Below are 15,388 nucleotides of genomic sequence, written 5' to 3' on the forward strand. Positions count from 1 at the left end.
GATCTTGTTCTGTCACCCAGGCTGGAGGGCAGGGGGTGTAATCAGTTCATGACAGCCTCGAACTTCTAGGCTCAAGCAATCCTCCTGCCTCAGCCTCCCAAGTAGCTGGGGCTTAGTTTTTTATTATTTGATAATCCAAAAGAGTGAACATCAGTGTAGTCGGTGGCAGAACTAGGCTTCCAGCCTATATCTAATTCCAAGCCCAGGAATATTCTTCTCCTATGATATCGAACTTTTGTATACTAAAGTATGAAGGTATAAAATTGAAATATTTCCAGTGGTAGCTGCAATTTGATAAGGGACTCATTTGCAGACCTAAAGCTTGAGTCGAAGAAGTAAAATTATAATGGTAAAACAAGATATGCAGTTAAATTGAGGGTCAGGACCCCTGAAATCACAGGATATAACTTGTCTTCTATTTCTATTAAATGTGTCAAGTTGGTAGCATTCCCCAAAGTTTCTTGGGACTCCAGAAATTGCATGTTGGGAGATAATTCTCCACGGGTCTCTCACATTTCTGCACGTCTTACAAGCAGAAACATTGACTGCCTCTGTTCCAGACTATTGTTTCAAGCAATCATCCTTGAGTGATACAGATAGTGTCTTGGTCTGAAGCAAAGGGCAGGTTTGCCTTCAGCTCTGGAATATAGAGACAGTGTCTCCTAGAGCAAAAGACAAACATGCTTATGGCCCATTATAAATGATCTGGGTTCTCTGAACTCAGGGTTCTTCATTTATAATACTCCCCATTGCAGGTGCAAATATCACTGCTCCTCTTCACATTGCCAGGCGGTATTTGAGGCTTAAGGGGCTGGCATAAATGCTGATATTCTGTCTACTGTTAATGCTATAAGTAATAAACTGTCCTTGGTCTCTGACCCAGGAGTATTATATCTTCTGCCAGCACCCACAAAACTGACAGGCTAACTTAGCTTGCAAATAGGATACAATTTCAGGCCCTTTTCAGCTTTTGAGACATATAACCAAAATATATAGAAAAACAATTCAGGAAGTATATAGATTAAAAAGAGTTTCATATTTACAAAAAATTTTTTTGGCTTGGGAATACAGAATTAAAACCCAACCACAGTCTAGAAGTCCAATATACTTGAAATTTGGCTTCAACAAGTTAAATATTTCTCCAATGCACCTAAAGTGCTTAGATGTTTCTTATTAGTATTTGATATTTCTATGACCAAGCATTCTCTGTTTACTTTTAAAGAGCTTCCACAAAATTTTTATCCTCTAAGATATAACTATTTGGGGCCAGGCGCGGTGGCCTAGGCCTGTAATCCTAGCACTTTGGGAGGCCGAGGCAGGCGGATTGCCAGAGCTCAGGAGTTCGAGACCAGCCTGGACAACACAGTGAAACCCCATCTCTACTAAACATACAAAAAATTAGCCGGGCGTGGCGGCATGCGCCTGTAGTCCCAGCTACTGGGAAGGCTGAGGCAGGAGAATTGCTTGAATCCAGGAGGCAGAGGTTGCAATGAGCCAAGATGGTGCCACTGCACTCCAGTATGGGCTACAGTGCGAGACTCCATCTCCAAAAAAAAAAAAAAGAAAAGAAAAGACAAGAAAACAAAAAAGATGTAACTATTTGGGAGGTAGCTGGGAAAAGGATCCTTTACAATTAACTAAAGCCTTCAAGGTCTATTTCAATTATTCTTACAGACCCAAAACACAGTAGACTGTCTTAAATGTCTTAGAAATCCTTAACTTAAAGGATAATATAAGGAATGTCTTTTGAATGCATGGCCTGTTATTCATTTCTACTTACAGCATCATTAGCAACATCAATGAATACACTGAAGACTGTGAACTTTGACCTCGTAAAGTAGTATATGTGCAGCATTACTGCAGGTTAATCATCATCATCACTGTCACTCTTTAAATACCCAGACAAGACATAATGTCAAGAAGAAAGCACCTGTTTGTCATCATGCAACATGCAGCCCTGACCCAATGAGAAAGAACAATCCAGAGCCTTACATATATGAGAGGAAGTCTCTGGAACACTACAATTCTAAAAAATTCATTCATTGGGCTGTTTACCTCCCAAGGGCATCCTGGTGCAAAGGTCACCTAAAAAAACTACAGGAAGGTTCTGGAATGAACCAAAACAGCAAAATGTTGAAATGCCACAGCTGTGATAAAGGGAAAAGAACATAGATTGTGGATTCAGGAAAATGCTATTCAAATTCTGGTTCCACTCTGAGCAGTCATGAAGCTTTGTGTGTATTTTTTTTACCTTCTCTGAGCTCAAATTCCTTATCTGAAAATTGTGATACTGTTATATGAACTGTGATAAAACCTGACAAGACTGTTTGAGGATCACAATATAATGTTATGTGCAAAATATCTGACATAATGAACTCCTAAAATGTATTTGTTGAATCTAGACTGCAGAGAAGGCCCTGAGCCTTCCAGATTGACACGATACAGAATCCTCAGATCCATTAAAAACTTGATGAGCTGGGCACGGTGGCTCACGCCTGTAATCTCAGCACTTTGGGAAGTCGAGACGGGAGGATCACCTGAGGTTGGGAGTTTGAGACCAGCCTGACCAACATGGAGAAATCCCATCTCTACTAGAAATACAAAATTACCCAGGCGTGATGGTGCATGCCTGTAATCCTAGCTACTTGGGAGGCTAAGGCAGGAGAATCTCTTGAACCTGAGAGGTGGAGGTTGTGGTGAGCTGAGATGGCACCACTGCACTCCAGCCTGGGCAACAACAGCAAAACTCCGTCTCAAAAACAAAAAACAAAAAAACATACCTGATGAAGCTGGGCGCAGTGGCTCACGCCTATAATCCCAGCACTTTGGGAGGCTAAGGTGGGCGGTCAGGAGTTTGAGATCAGCCTGGCCAACATGGTGAAACCCCATCTCTATTAAAAATACAAAAACTAGCCAGGCGTGGTGGCAGGCACCTGTAATCTCGGCTACTCAGGAGGCTGAGGCTGGAGAATCACTTGAACCCAGGAGGCGGAAGTTGCAGTGAGCCTAGATTATGCCACTACACTCCAGCCTGGGTGACAGAGCAAAACTCCACCTCAAAAACAAAACAAAAAACTTGATGATGTGACTTTGTCTACGTAAAATGAGTCTATTTTTTCCTTATGTTAGGTAAAGTGCTCAGCACCTTCAGTAAACAAGCATCAGTCAGCTCTAAACAAAGCAAAACACTTTATAGCAAAAAAATTTTTTATAGCAAAAAACTTCATAGAGTTTACCTTATTTCTGAAATTATTACATTAAAATAAAGGTGAAAATAGAAAATAGGTGGATGTATACCTGTTAATAGAGAGTCTGAACACCAAATAGGAAATTTGGGCTTTATTCCATAAGCAATAATGATAGCTTAAGAAAAATTATTCTGATAGCAATACTTGAAATGATTCGGTGGTGGTCAAAAAATAAAGTAAGAAAGATCAAGTCCAGACACTGTGACTCGTGCCTGTAATCCCAGAACTTTGGGAGGCTGAGGAGGAAGGATCACTTGAAGCCAGGAGTTCAAGACCAGCCTGGGCAACATAGCAAGACCTGTGTCACTACAAAAAAAAAAAAAATTAGCTGGGCATGGTGGTGCATGCCTATAGTCCTAGCTGAGGTGGGAGAAGCTGAGGTGGGAGAAATGCTTAAGCCCAGGAGTTCAAGGTTACAGTGAGCTATGATCACACTACTACATTCCAACCTAGGTGACAGAACAAAACCCCGTCTCTGCCAAAAAAAAAAAAAAGGGAAATACAGAAGGAAGGAAGGAGGGAAGGAAGGAGGGAAGGGAAGGGAAGGGAAGGGAAAGGAAGGGAAGGGAAGGGAAGGGAAGGAAGGGAAGGGAAGGGAGGGAAGGGAAGAAAAAAAAAAGAAACATCAGTAAGGAGGAAATTTAAATATTCCAAATCAGAGGCATCAAGCATTCAAGTAATGTTGGTAGTATTCAAGTATCTGATATGAAGTCAAAAAACCTCTTACTGGCTATAAACTGCTCATGTAAAATGGGTAAATAGTTTACCCTTCAGATGATAGTGAATTTATCATACATCAGTCCTAGCAACCACTTCACAAAATAATTTCTTCAGGTAGTTAGGTTGATTTTTTTACATATCATCCTTAAAATAACATGGATATAAAAATACTTCTTGGTTTCAACAGACACTTTTGTATAAAATTTATTTATTCTAACAGAAACTCCTCGTTTTTGAGGGAAGAACATAGAAAAGTTATCTTGAAATTATAAGATATGAATTTGAGAGTTCAGTGAAACAATGTCAAATTTTTGGTTTAAGCTTTCAGTTCATAAACATGTTAAGTTTTTTATATGATTAGTATAGGAAATGGGCATTGACACTAAGTACTCTATTACAGGGCTGTATGAACACAGAAGGCTCATAAGTTGAAAGAAATTGTAGCTAATATTTCAGGTTATTCAGGGCAGAAGAAATCATCTCATTATTTGTGTTCCATTTATGACTGGAAACTCATCCTCTCAAATACTGCCATGATTTTCAGCAAGGAAGATCATTTAGGTTTACCATCTCAGGGGCTATTATGAAATATTGGGTGGACATTACTGGGTTCATGTGCTTGTTTACTTCTTTCATTTTTCTCTTTGCTGATTAAAGGAAATTATAAACCACTATGTGCAACTGTGTATCATTACAGATTTATGAGAGAATAAATTACTCCTTTGACAGATTTAAGAATGCAAAAGCCTTAAGGAGATGCTTTCCTCAAAATATAATTCCATTTCCCACTCCCAAAATTGATCTCTCTCAAACTCCCTTCTCCTCTGGAACTGCTACTCCCAGTGCAGAGAAAATAGAACATATGTATGTTTATATGTGTCTGTGTGTGTATACATATATTTATATATACACATTATATATATAATTGAAGTTTCATTCACTCTACTATATTCAATTCTTCAAACAAATTCATAATTGTATTCAATATTCATCTTAATAGCAAGATCAATCCTATGGAAAATATCAGTTCTGTAATAATAAAGAAAGAAGTATAAAAGCTTGTGAGTGGTAAACCATGCCCCTCAAAATATAACAGTTTTAACTCAAGTAGAACTCAAATAATGAAGGCTAAGAACTAAGACTAAGACTTAATTTTAAGACTAATAATTCTATACTCAATGATTTTGAGTAAGGAATTCTCAAATAAAAGTTAGGAAGAGTTAAATTCACCAAAAAGATCCAAAGAAACATAGTTTGATGAAGTAATGAACAACTATTATGCCAAATGCATAGTATTAGTAAATCTTCACACAGTCTTGATTAGGTAGCATAATAAGAAAGTCAATGATTGGTAAGTTAACCAATAAAGCGAATTCCCCTCAGTACTAGAATAAAGAAGATAAGCAAAATTGAGTGAAAAGAAAAGAATTGTGGTAGACTATGAAAGGTGGCCCACAAATTCGCATATGTTACTTTGTACCACTATGACTTTGTGCACTATGACTTTGTACCATACGGATGAGCCTGAACTAGCCTACTAATGATGATAGATACATGGCTATCACTTCACCAGACATAGAACAATCACCAGACATGTGTGGAACCATCCTAGACAATCTAGCTATCTCTTCTGATGGAAGAAATACACAGTCAACCCACAAAACTGTGAGAAACAATAGATATTATTATAATTCACAAAGGTTTGGATAGTTTATTAGGGAGCAAAAGCTAACTGATAAAGAAAATGGCACTAGAACTGAAGTGCTGCTGTTACAGCAACCTGAAATATGTAGCATTAGCTTTGGGACAAGGTGATGGATACAGGCTGGACAAGTGACAGGAAAATTGTTAGCCAAAATTGAGAAAGTAGAGAATAAATTGTTAAGAGCAAGAAAAGTGGTAAGAAACTGCTATAGCACTCTGGAAAAATGGCAATCGGTATTATATAGCAGTGCAACAATAGCAAAACGTTGCCTATGATAATATGGAAGATAGAAAATTTACCCAATGGGCCGGGCATGGTGGTTCACACCTGTTATCCCAGCACTTTGGGAGGCCAAGGCAGGCAGATCACCTGAGGTCAGGAGTTCAAGACCAACCTGGCCAACATGGTGAAACCCCATCTCTACTAATAAAAAAATATAAAAATTAGCCGAGCGTGATGGCAGGCTCCTGTAATCCCAGCTCCTCAGGAGGCTGAGGCAGGAGAATCACTTAGTTTGCAGTGAGCCAAGATGGTGCCACCGCACCCCAGCCTGGGCAACAGAATGAGACTCTGAAGGAAAAAAAAAAGAAAGAAAGAAAAGGAAGGAAGGAAGGAAGGAAGGAAGGAAGGAGGGAGGGAGGGAGGGAGGGAAAGAAGGAAGGAATGAAGGAAGGAAGGAAGGAAGGAAAGAAGGAAGGAAGGAAGGAAGGAAGGAAGGAAGGAAGGAAGGAAGGGAGGAAGGAAGAAAGGAAAAGGAAGGAAGGAAATTTACCCAATAACTTAGAGAATCAGCTAAGGAGATTCCCAGGCAAAATGTTGAAGGAGTAGATTTTTTTTAATTGCATAAGATAACATACAAAAACAAGAGAGAGCTAAAGAAAGAACTGTGCAGTTTTCCTGCAGAATTCATAAGCAATATAAAGGAGCCAGGACTTGAGAGCTGGGGGAAAAACACTTCATATTTCTGGTCTCTCTAGCCATTAAAAGATTTTCAAAGTAATAAATGACTGGCTGGGTGTGGTGGCTCATGCCTGTAATCCCAGTACTTTGGGAAGCCAAGGTGAGATGATCATTTGAGGACAAGAATTTGAGGTTACAGTGAGCTATGATCATGGCACTGCACTCCTGCCTTGGCAACAGAGCAAGACCTTGTCTCAAAAAAAAAAAGGAAATGACTTCACAGTGAAGATCCAGATCAAGGGTGTGGCTGAAAGACCCCTTGTTAAACAACTGAATGGTGTAAGGTGGTGCCTAGAACCTTTTTTTTTTTTTGAGATCGAGTCTTGCTCTGTCGCCAGGCTGGAGGTGCAGTGGTGAGTGGTGCGATCTCGGCTCATTGCAACCTCTGCCTTCCGGGTTCAAGCGATTCTCCTGCCTCAGCTTCCCAAGTAGCTGGGACTACTTGGGAGGCCACCACACCCAGCTAATTTTTGTATTTTCAGTAGAGATGGAGTTTCATCATGTTGGCCAGAATGGTCTCGATCTCTTAACCTTGTGATCCGCCCACTTCAGCCTCCCAAAGTGCTGGGATTACAGGTGTGGGCCACCACACCCAGTCGGTGGTGCCTAGAATCTTAAGGATGTATCACAGCAGCCTGGTATACAGCCCAAAGATGACAGTGACTTTCTCTAAAAGAATTAGTGATGAGGTCTTTTGGCATGGAAGAGGCCTGAATCATATTCACAGGAGGTCCACAAAGTTCCAAAAATTTTTTTTTTTTTTTTTTTTTTTTGAGACAGAGTCTCGCTCTGCCACCCAGGCTGGAGTGCAGTGGCCAGATCTCAGCTCACTGCAAGCTCCGCCTCCCGGGTTCACGCCATTCTCCTGCCTCAGCCTCCGGAGTAGCTGGGACTACAGGCGCCTGCCACCTCGCCCGGCTAGTTTTTTGTATTTTTTTAGTAGAGATGGGGTTTCACCGTATTAGCCAGGATGGTCTCGATCTCCTGACCTCGTGATCCGCCCGTCTCGGCCTCCCAAAGTGCTGGGATTACAGGCTTGAGCCACCGCGCCCGGCCAAAAATTTTTTAAAGAGTTATACTGATAAAAATCCCTGCAAGCTTGGACTAAAAAAAAAAAAAAAAAAAAAGGTCAAAATGAGAAGAGTTATCTGGGCCTCCAAATTTTCACATGCAGGAAGCAGGCTAAGAAAGCCACACAACTGCAAACGTAAGCTATTTTTTTATTGAAAACTAAGAGTGTCTTAGAGGGTAGAGGAAAGAGCCCATAGTACAATAAGCCTCCTTCCTCTGAGAAGAACATCAGAGGACAGTAAGTTATGGAGTTGAGCCTAGGAAGAACTGGAGCCTAAACAAAAAACATTCTCTGCTTCTTGAATAGAGGGACCCCAGCAACATCTGACAGGCTAGACTTCAGAATTTTTATGGACTACTAACTGCTACATATCTCTCATTTCTTCCCTTCTTTAAATGAGAGTATTTGTCGCTCTATTTTAAGTAGGGTATGGGGGCAGATAGCTTCAAGAGGAGCTGCACCTCAAACGCTGCACCTTATCCACTTCTAAACTAACTGCATATCACAAGATCATAGACTTCAATACCGATACCTCGGAATAAAATAATGGGGGGAGTTTCATGAAAGCAAGGATTTTTCTCTGTTTTGTTCCTTGCTGTATTCCAAACACCTAGGACAGTGATAGGTTCATGATAGGCCCTCAATAAATATTCATTGAATTAATGAACAAATTCTTTAAAAAGTTTAAACTCACATGTCATTTCACTGTTCTTTTTGTATTGTATTAGCAGACATTTATGGTTTTCTTTGCCAAAAAACAAAAAACACAGGCCAGGCACAGTGGCTGATGCCTGTAATCCCAGCACTTTAGCAGGCTGAAGCAGGAAGATCACTTCAGCCTAGGAGGTCAAGGCTGCAATGAGTCATGATCGCCCCACTGCATTCCAGCCTGGGTGACAGAGCAAGACGCTGTTGCACAAACAACAACAAGACCCCAGTTTGACCTAAATGTGGTATCCTGTTCACAATAGTAGTAACTTTCAAAAAGAGGTAAAACTTCAATGTGAATCCAGCCACTTGCTCAGAGGAGCATCATAAGGAAATAAGAGAAGTCCTTCAAAGCTCCTAGTGAGCTGAGATCAGCTTGTACTCTAAAGCAAGAGATTCTATTAGTACCTTTTCTTAGTGTTCATAACTACAGTATTATGACTTGTCATACAATTATCTACCTTTTCTAATTCATCTCTTGACTGAATCTATGACCTCCCAGGCTAATAAATTCCACAGGTTGGCCATACATTGGGTAAAGGTAGATTTTCCTTATGCTTTTTAAATTCTAAGTTTATTTCAGCCATTAATTTTACAGAATGAGTGACCCTTGTCTTAACAGTTGGAAGACATAAAATTAAGTAAATTGGACCTACAATAAGGATGTCATTTTAGCAGTTTTATGTGGTAATGTTTCGTTTATCAGGTGAACATGTGGCTGTGTTAGAAGAGCATGAATAGCTAATCATTTTCCTTTCAGATTTTTACTTTCACAGGAGAACAGAAAGGAAATTTCAGGATAAAGATAAAAAGAAAAGAAAGAAAACAAACAAGGGATATATGACACTGTCTGGATCATGGACTGCTATCATTCTGCCTGTGTTCTATAAAATTGCTACGGTCTAAGATAATAAGATAAAGAAAATGGATTCGATCAGTTTTAAAGCTGAAGTTTTCCTGGGTAACGATAACAGCATTTGACTATGTTTATCCCTTAGATTAGAAGCACATGAAAGAAAAAGGATTTGCTGTTCACGGAATTTTATTCTTAAGGCTAATGCTATCTGTAAAACAATTAACAAAGTATTTTCTAATGTAATTACTGCCTGGGATCTGTGTGTATGTGTCATTTTTCACAGTCTGTTTCATTGAAATGTATAAGAAGCAGTTTGCTGGCCAGGCATGGTGGTTCACACCTGTAATCCCAACACTTTGGGAGGCAGAGGCAGGTGGATCATGAGGTCAGGAGTTTGAGACCAGCCTGGCCAACATGGTGAAATACCATCTCTACTAAAAATACAAAAATTATCCAGGCATGGTACAGCATGTCTGTATTCCCAACTACTCGGGAGGTTGAGGCAGAAGAATTACTTGAACCTGGGAGGTGAAGCTTGCAGTGAGCCAAGATCGTGCCACTGCACTCCAGCCTGGGTAACACAGTAAGACTCCATCTCAAAAAAAAAAAAGAAGAAGAAGAAGATGTGTGATCAGGTTGGGGGCCTCAGTGGGATTAAGCCTTGGAATAAACAGGGATTATTTATTTATTTAGCTTTGGCAATTTGGAAAAGCTTTACTCACTGAACTAATCACAAATTTTTTGTAAGAACACAAGATTCCCCATTATTTAAGGTTATATAACCTCTTTTTTTTTTGGATAGGGTCTTGTTCTGTCACCCAGGCTGGAGTGCAGTGGCTCGATCACAGCTCACTGTAGCTTTGATCTTCTGGGCTCAAGCAATCCTCCCATCTCAGCTGGGATAACAGGCATGCATTACCATGCCTGGCTAATTTTTGTATTTTTTGAAGAGATGGGGTTTTGCCATGTTGCCTAGGCTGGCCTCAAACTCCTGGGCTCAAGGAATCCTCCTGCCTTGGCCTCCCAAAATACTGGGATTACAGGCATGAGCCACTGCATCCGGTCCCAATGACTTCTTTTAGGAATAATATACAATCTTAATGCAGAGCAAGAAATGGTGGACACTGGGGAGTAAAACAGTGAAGCATTTTGTCACTGGCGGGTTTTAGAGAATGAAAGTGTGCACACTGATAAAACAACTAATATTGCAGATTATAATATATTGTTAATCAATATCTATGTATGTTGGCACACATGCATTAGAAAAAAATTACAGCTGGAAAGAATTCTGCAATCATATGGCACAACTTCAACATTTCGGTGAAGAGGAACTATGAACCTGAAAAGTGATGTGTACAAGGTAACACAGCTACTTAACAGAAGGCAGAAATGTTGGGCAACGGTGCTGACTTTTCAACAGCAACAATTCTGCCTAGGTCATAATAACATCTTGAAAAACGAGAACCCTCTGACACGTGACCAAAGTCTGATCACTTTTAAGATTTCACCCCAGGCTGTTTTTTGCTCAAGCCCAGATAAATCTGCTCCTCTTTCTCCAGAGCCTGGAATGCTAGAAAGACTCTTTTACTTTGGGCACAATCGGTGGAAAAGCAACTTAGAAACTTACAAGGAAAGAGTTGCAGTGGTGCTTCTTCCTCCATAATCTCCCTGCTGAAAGATTAAAGTATTTTCAGTAGTGTAGCCTTCAATACATATGACAACATTCATGAGTGTGTTGATCTAATATATACTAAGATATTATTTCTAAAAACATATGATTCTAATTTTCTTTAATGACATATAATTATAATATTAGGTCACATATTATGGGTCTGACCAGAGGCATGGAATCATGCTACTGTTGCTTCTACTACCACTAATTCTGTACTCTATAGAGATATTTTTATGCTTTGTATGTCATTTTGTCACATGAAGTGTGTTGTAATGAGTGTATTTATGAGTCTAGCCATTGGGAGTGGAAACTGATGTATTATGTAGCTTTGCACCTCATGTGCAGCTGAATTATTATGCAGATCTTAACAGCCAAGAAGTCTGTGATCAGAGAAGAAAAGAATTTCAAAACATAAACCATGTTCCTGGCACTAGCTTCGAATACTGGACATTCATAACCCACAAATGCCCAGACTATAAATTTGCAAGTTGCATTAATATGGCAGTAAAAGTCACTCTTCTGAAAGCTGCACTTGTAAAATATTTATAAATTCACATGGTTGTTCCTGGCAAATAACTACATCTGTCAGCTCTGTCTTTTTGCTCCCAAAGCAGCAGTGTTGGTGTCCTGTGTAATTCACAATATGTTCATAAAAATTATTTTGAAAAATCAAGATAGAAGATATTTTATTCTAGGGGGCAATATATCTGCTCCTTCAATGGTATGGTGTTACTATTTGATCTCCTGAGATCTTTTCTCATCAAGGCTTTTTCTCTGAACAAGTTCTCACTTTATTGGACTTATCTAGTTTCCAAATTAGCAAGGCAAGTCCTGTGGGGTTGTCTTTAAAAATCTCACATTAATATGTACAACACAGGCCAGGCACGGTGGCTCATGCCTGTAATGCCAGCACTTTGGGAGGCTGAGGCAGGCAGATCGCCTGAAGTCAAGAGTTCGAGATCAACCTGGTCAACATGCTGAAACCCCGACTCTACTAAAAATACAAAAATTTGCCAGGGGTGGTGGTGGGCGCCTGTAATCCCAGCTACTTGAGAGACTGAAGTGGGAGAATCGCTTGAATTCGGGAGGCAGAGGTTGCAGGAAGCGGAGATGGCGCTACTGCAGTCCAGCCTGGGCAACAGAGTGAGACTCGGTCTCAAAAAAAAAAAAAAAAAGATAAAAAAAGTACAACACAGTGGAGTTTTTCCTTCCCAAGTCAATATGTATATATCAATGTCACATGGTAAAGGAATTTTCTATGTATATAATCTCCCTATAGTGTTTAGGAGATGTTTCATATAAGAGACCTTTTAGATAGACCTGTCTAGATTTTTTTCTTAAGACAGGAAAAAAAATTAAAAGACATCAGAATATATTTTCATATAGATGTATGCCATACAGATGTAGTCCATTATTTCTAGTGGCAAGAAAGCCCCCCAAAATCATACCTACTAACATACTGAGTACTTGACAATAAAACATGCTGTTGTGTTTGTATGTGTATAATTTTTACTGCCATCTAGCTTTTCCTTCCCTCTCTCTCCATGAGAAAGGATTTAGGGGCAGGGCGTGGTGGCTCATGCCTGTAATCCCAGCACTTTGGGAGGCCAAGACAGGTGGATCACAAGGTCAGGAGATCAAGACCATCCTGGCTAACACGGCAAAACCCCATCTCTACTAAAAATACAAAAAATTAGCCAGGCGTGGTGGCGGGCGCCTATAGTCACAGCTACTAGGGAGGCTGAGGCAGGAGAATGGTGTGAACCTGGGAGACGGAGCTTGCAATGAGCCAAGATCACGCCACTGCACTCCAGCCTGGGCGACAGAGCAAGATTCCTTCTCAAAAAAAAAAAAAAGGAAAGGATTTAGGTTGTTTATAATGCAAACATAATTGTTATAAAGACAGAACAGTTAAAGGTGAGATCAGAGATATAAAACATCAGATAATATTAAAGTCCTTAAATTTGGGGAGGTAATGCATACCTTTGAGAATCTGATGAAAACTTTATGCTCTTTCCCCAGAAAATGCAAGTATATACACACAAACAAAACACATAATACACACTCTTGTATACAAACTCAGGCATTCAGAGACCACCAATACCATTCCACAGACCACCACAGAGGAAGGAGAAAGAAAATGTATATCAGGAAACTAGAATAAAATTATTAGTACCATTAAGCATGAAGTTTAGCTCTAACTTTTAGTCAATCCAGAAGGGAGAATTCAATGGGTTTCATAGATCTCAATGTTTAACAGAGAAATACACATCAGGTTTTTAGGAGACGTATTTTGAGAGGAATTTGTCAGGTGGATGAATCTTGGATTTATTTTATTTTATTCTTTTTATTTTTTTTGAGATGGAGTCTTGCTCTGTTGCCCAGGCTGGAGTGCAGTGGCATGATCTCTGCTCACTGCAAGCTCCGCCTCCTGGGTTCACGCCATTCTCCTGCCTCAGCCTCCCGAGTAGCTGGGATTACAGGCTCCTGCCACCACACCCAGCTAATTTTTGTATTTTTAGTAGCGATGAGGTTTCACCATCTTGGCCAGGCTAGTCTTGAACTCCTGACCTCGTGATCCACCTGCCTCGGCCTCTCAAAGTGCTGGGATTACAGGCATGAGCCACTGCGCCTGGCCTCAGATTTATTATTTCTTTTTTTTTTTTTTTTTTTTTTTTGAGACGGAGTCCCGCTCGGTCGCCCAGGCTGGATTGCAGTGACCAGATCTCAGCTCACTGCAAGCTCCGCCTCCCGGGTTCACGCCATTCTCCTGCCTCAGCCTCCCGAGCAGCTGAGACTACAGGTGCCTGCCACCTCGCCCGGCTAGTTTTTTGTATTTTTTTAGTAGAGACGGAGTTTCACCGGGTTAGCCAGGATGGTCTCGATCTCCTGACCTCGTGATCCGCCCGCCTCGGCCTCCCAAAGTGCTGGGATTACAGGCTTGAGCCACCGCGCCCAGCCTCAGATTTATTATTAAATACACAATGAACAATGTCTTTAATAGGAATTTTGCAAAAATGGAAAACTATTTTCACATGGCCATTTTTACACTGTTCCCTTAATAAATCCTGAGGATATTCTTAATAAGTAGTAATTCTTATCAGTAGTTATACCAACTGAGCCTAGATAATCTGGCTTCTGTATCTGACCTGACATAGCAACAAATGGTTTCCCTCTAGAGAAAGCTCCAGTATTCATAAGGTGCATTGTGCTTGCAGCAGCCTTCCTGGAACTACAACTAAGAAGCTGCAGCATCAGCAAGGCCTGAGAAATTGTATAGACTCACTAACCCACACATCTGGCAGGACTCATGTGTCAAAAAGGTGACTCTAAGCAAAACACCAAGAAATACATGAATTTAAGAGGCAAAACTAAAAACTATAAATAGGTTACAGTGGGAATGAAGGTGTACCCTACTTGATTTCTGCTCACTGTGGAGAAGCCTATGGTTTATGTGCTGATCTTATTTTGTCCGTTAAAGCCCCTCCAATCAGGCATATCACCTGGGGATGGGAACACTGATTGCATACCAACTAGGAATAGAAGAATTCAAAGCTAAAGAAGGAAGAATCTAATTTCTGATTAAGAATATCATTAGACAGAAATTGACTGTCTAATTATGTTGATCCATCACATGCTATTCTGGTGATCAGCAGCCCAAATCATATACATATACTTTTTTTTTCCCAAAGAAATTGTCATGTAATCTTTTTAAAAGCAGTATGGACTGATATCTTACCAAGCCAGAAGAACAAAATTTCTTCTTCAGATGCTTATGACAAAAGGACTTGGAATTATCTGTCTAAATAATGTCAAAATAGCCATTATTTCCTTCCGCAAATGAAGGAACGGGATTGGGGATTAACTTTGTGGGATTCATTTAATTTTGCACTTGGCATAGTATATGGAAACAGTAAACAGTTTACAACATTTGAGCTTGGAGACTCTGGGTGGAATATTTAAACCATTGCTTGAGACATAATCAGTGGATAGAAAATTCTAAGAACGGCAGCCTTACTCCAGAACTTTCTAGTGGGTGACATCTGGAGTGAATTAAGTTTCTGTTCAGTCTCAGCTTTAGCTACAGATGTGGAGGTGTAAATGTGCTTTCCAGGAACTGTAGATTATATGATCATGATGTAGACTACTTTTATTAGGAGTTCAAGTACCACATTTCCAGAAATATAAAGAATGACAGCAAGGAAAAAAGCCTTTAGAGCTTAAATTACAACCACATCTAATGAACTCAGAGGTGTTTTTCACTTACTAGGGTATTGCTTTTCAACTCCTGTAGCTTAAATGAATCTAGTGATCATAACAGTAAATATGGTTTCCAAAGGTATCCCAAGAGGTATCATTAGTCACATATTACATCCTTTTCTAATTTGTACACTTTCCATGTTTCAGGGTTTCACAGGACTGCTGAAACCTCCAGAATTTCATGTTT

This window comes from Trachypithecus francoisi, unplaced genomic scaffold (genome assembly GCF_009764315.1).
Source record: "Trachypithecus francoisi isolate TF-2019V2 unplaced genomic scaffold, Tfra_2.0 Lachesis_group4, whole genome shotgun sequence".
NCBI lineage: Eukaryota > Metazoa > Chordata > Mammalia > Primates > Cercopithecidae > Trachypithecus > Trachypithecus francoisi.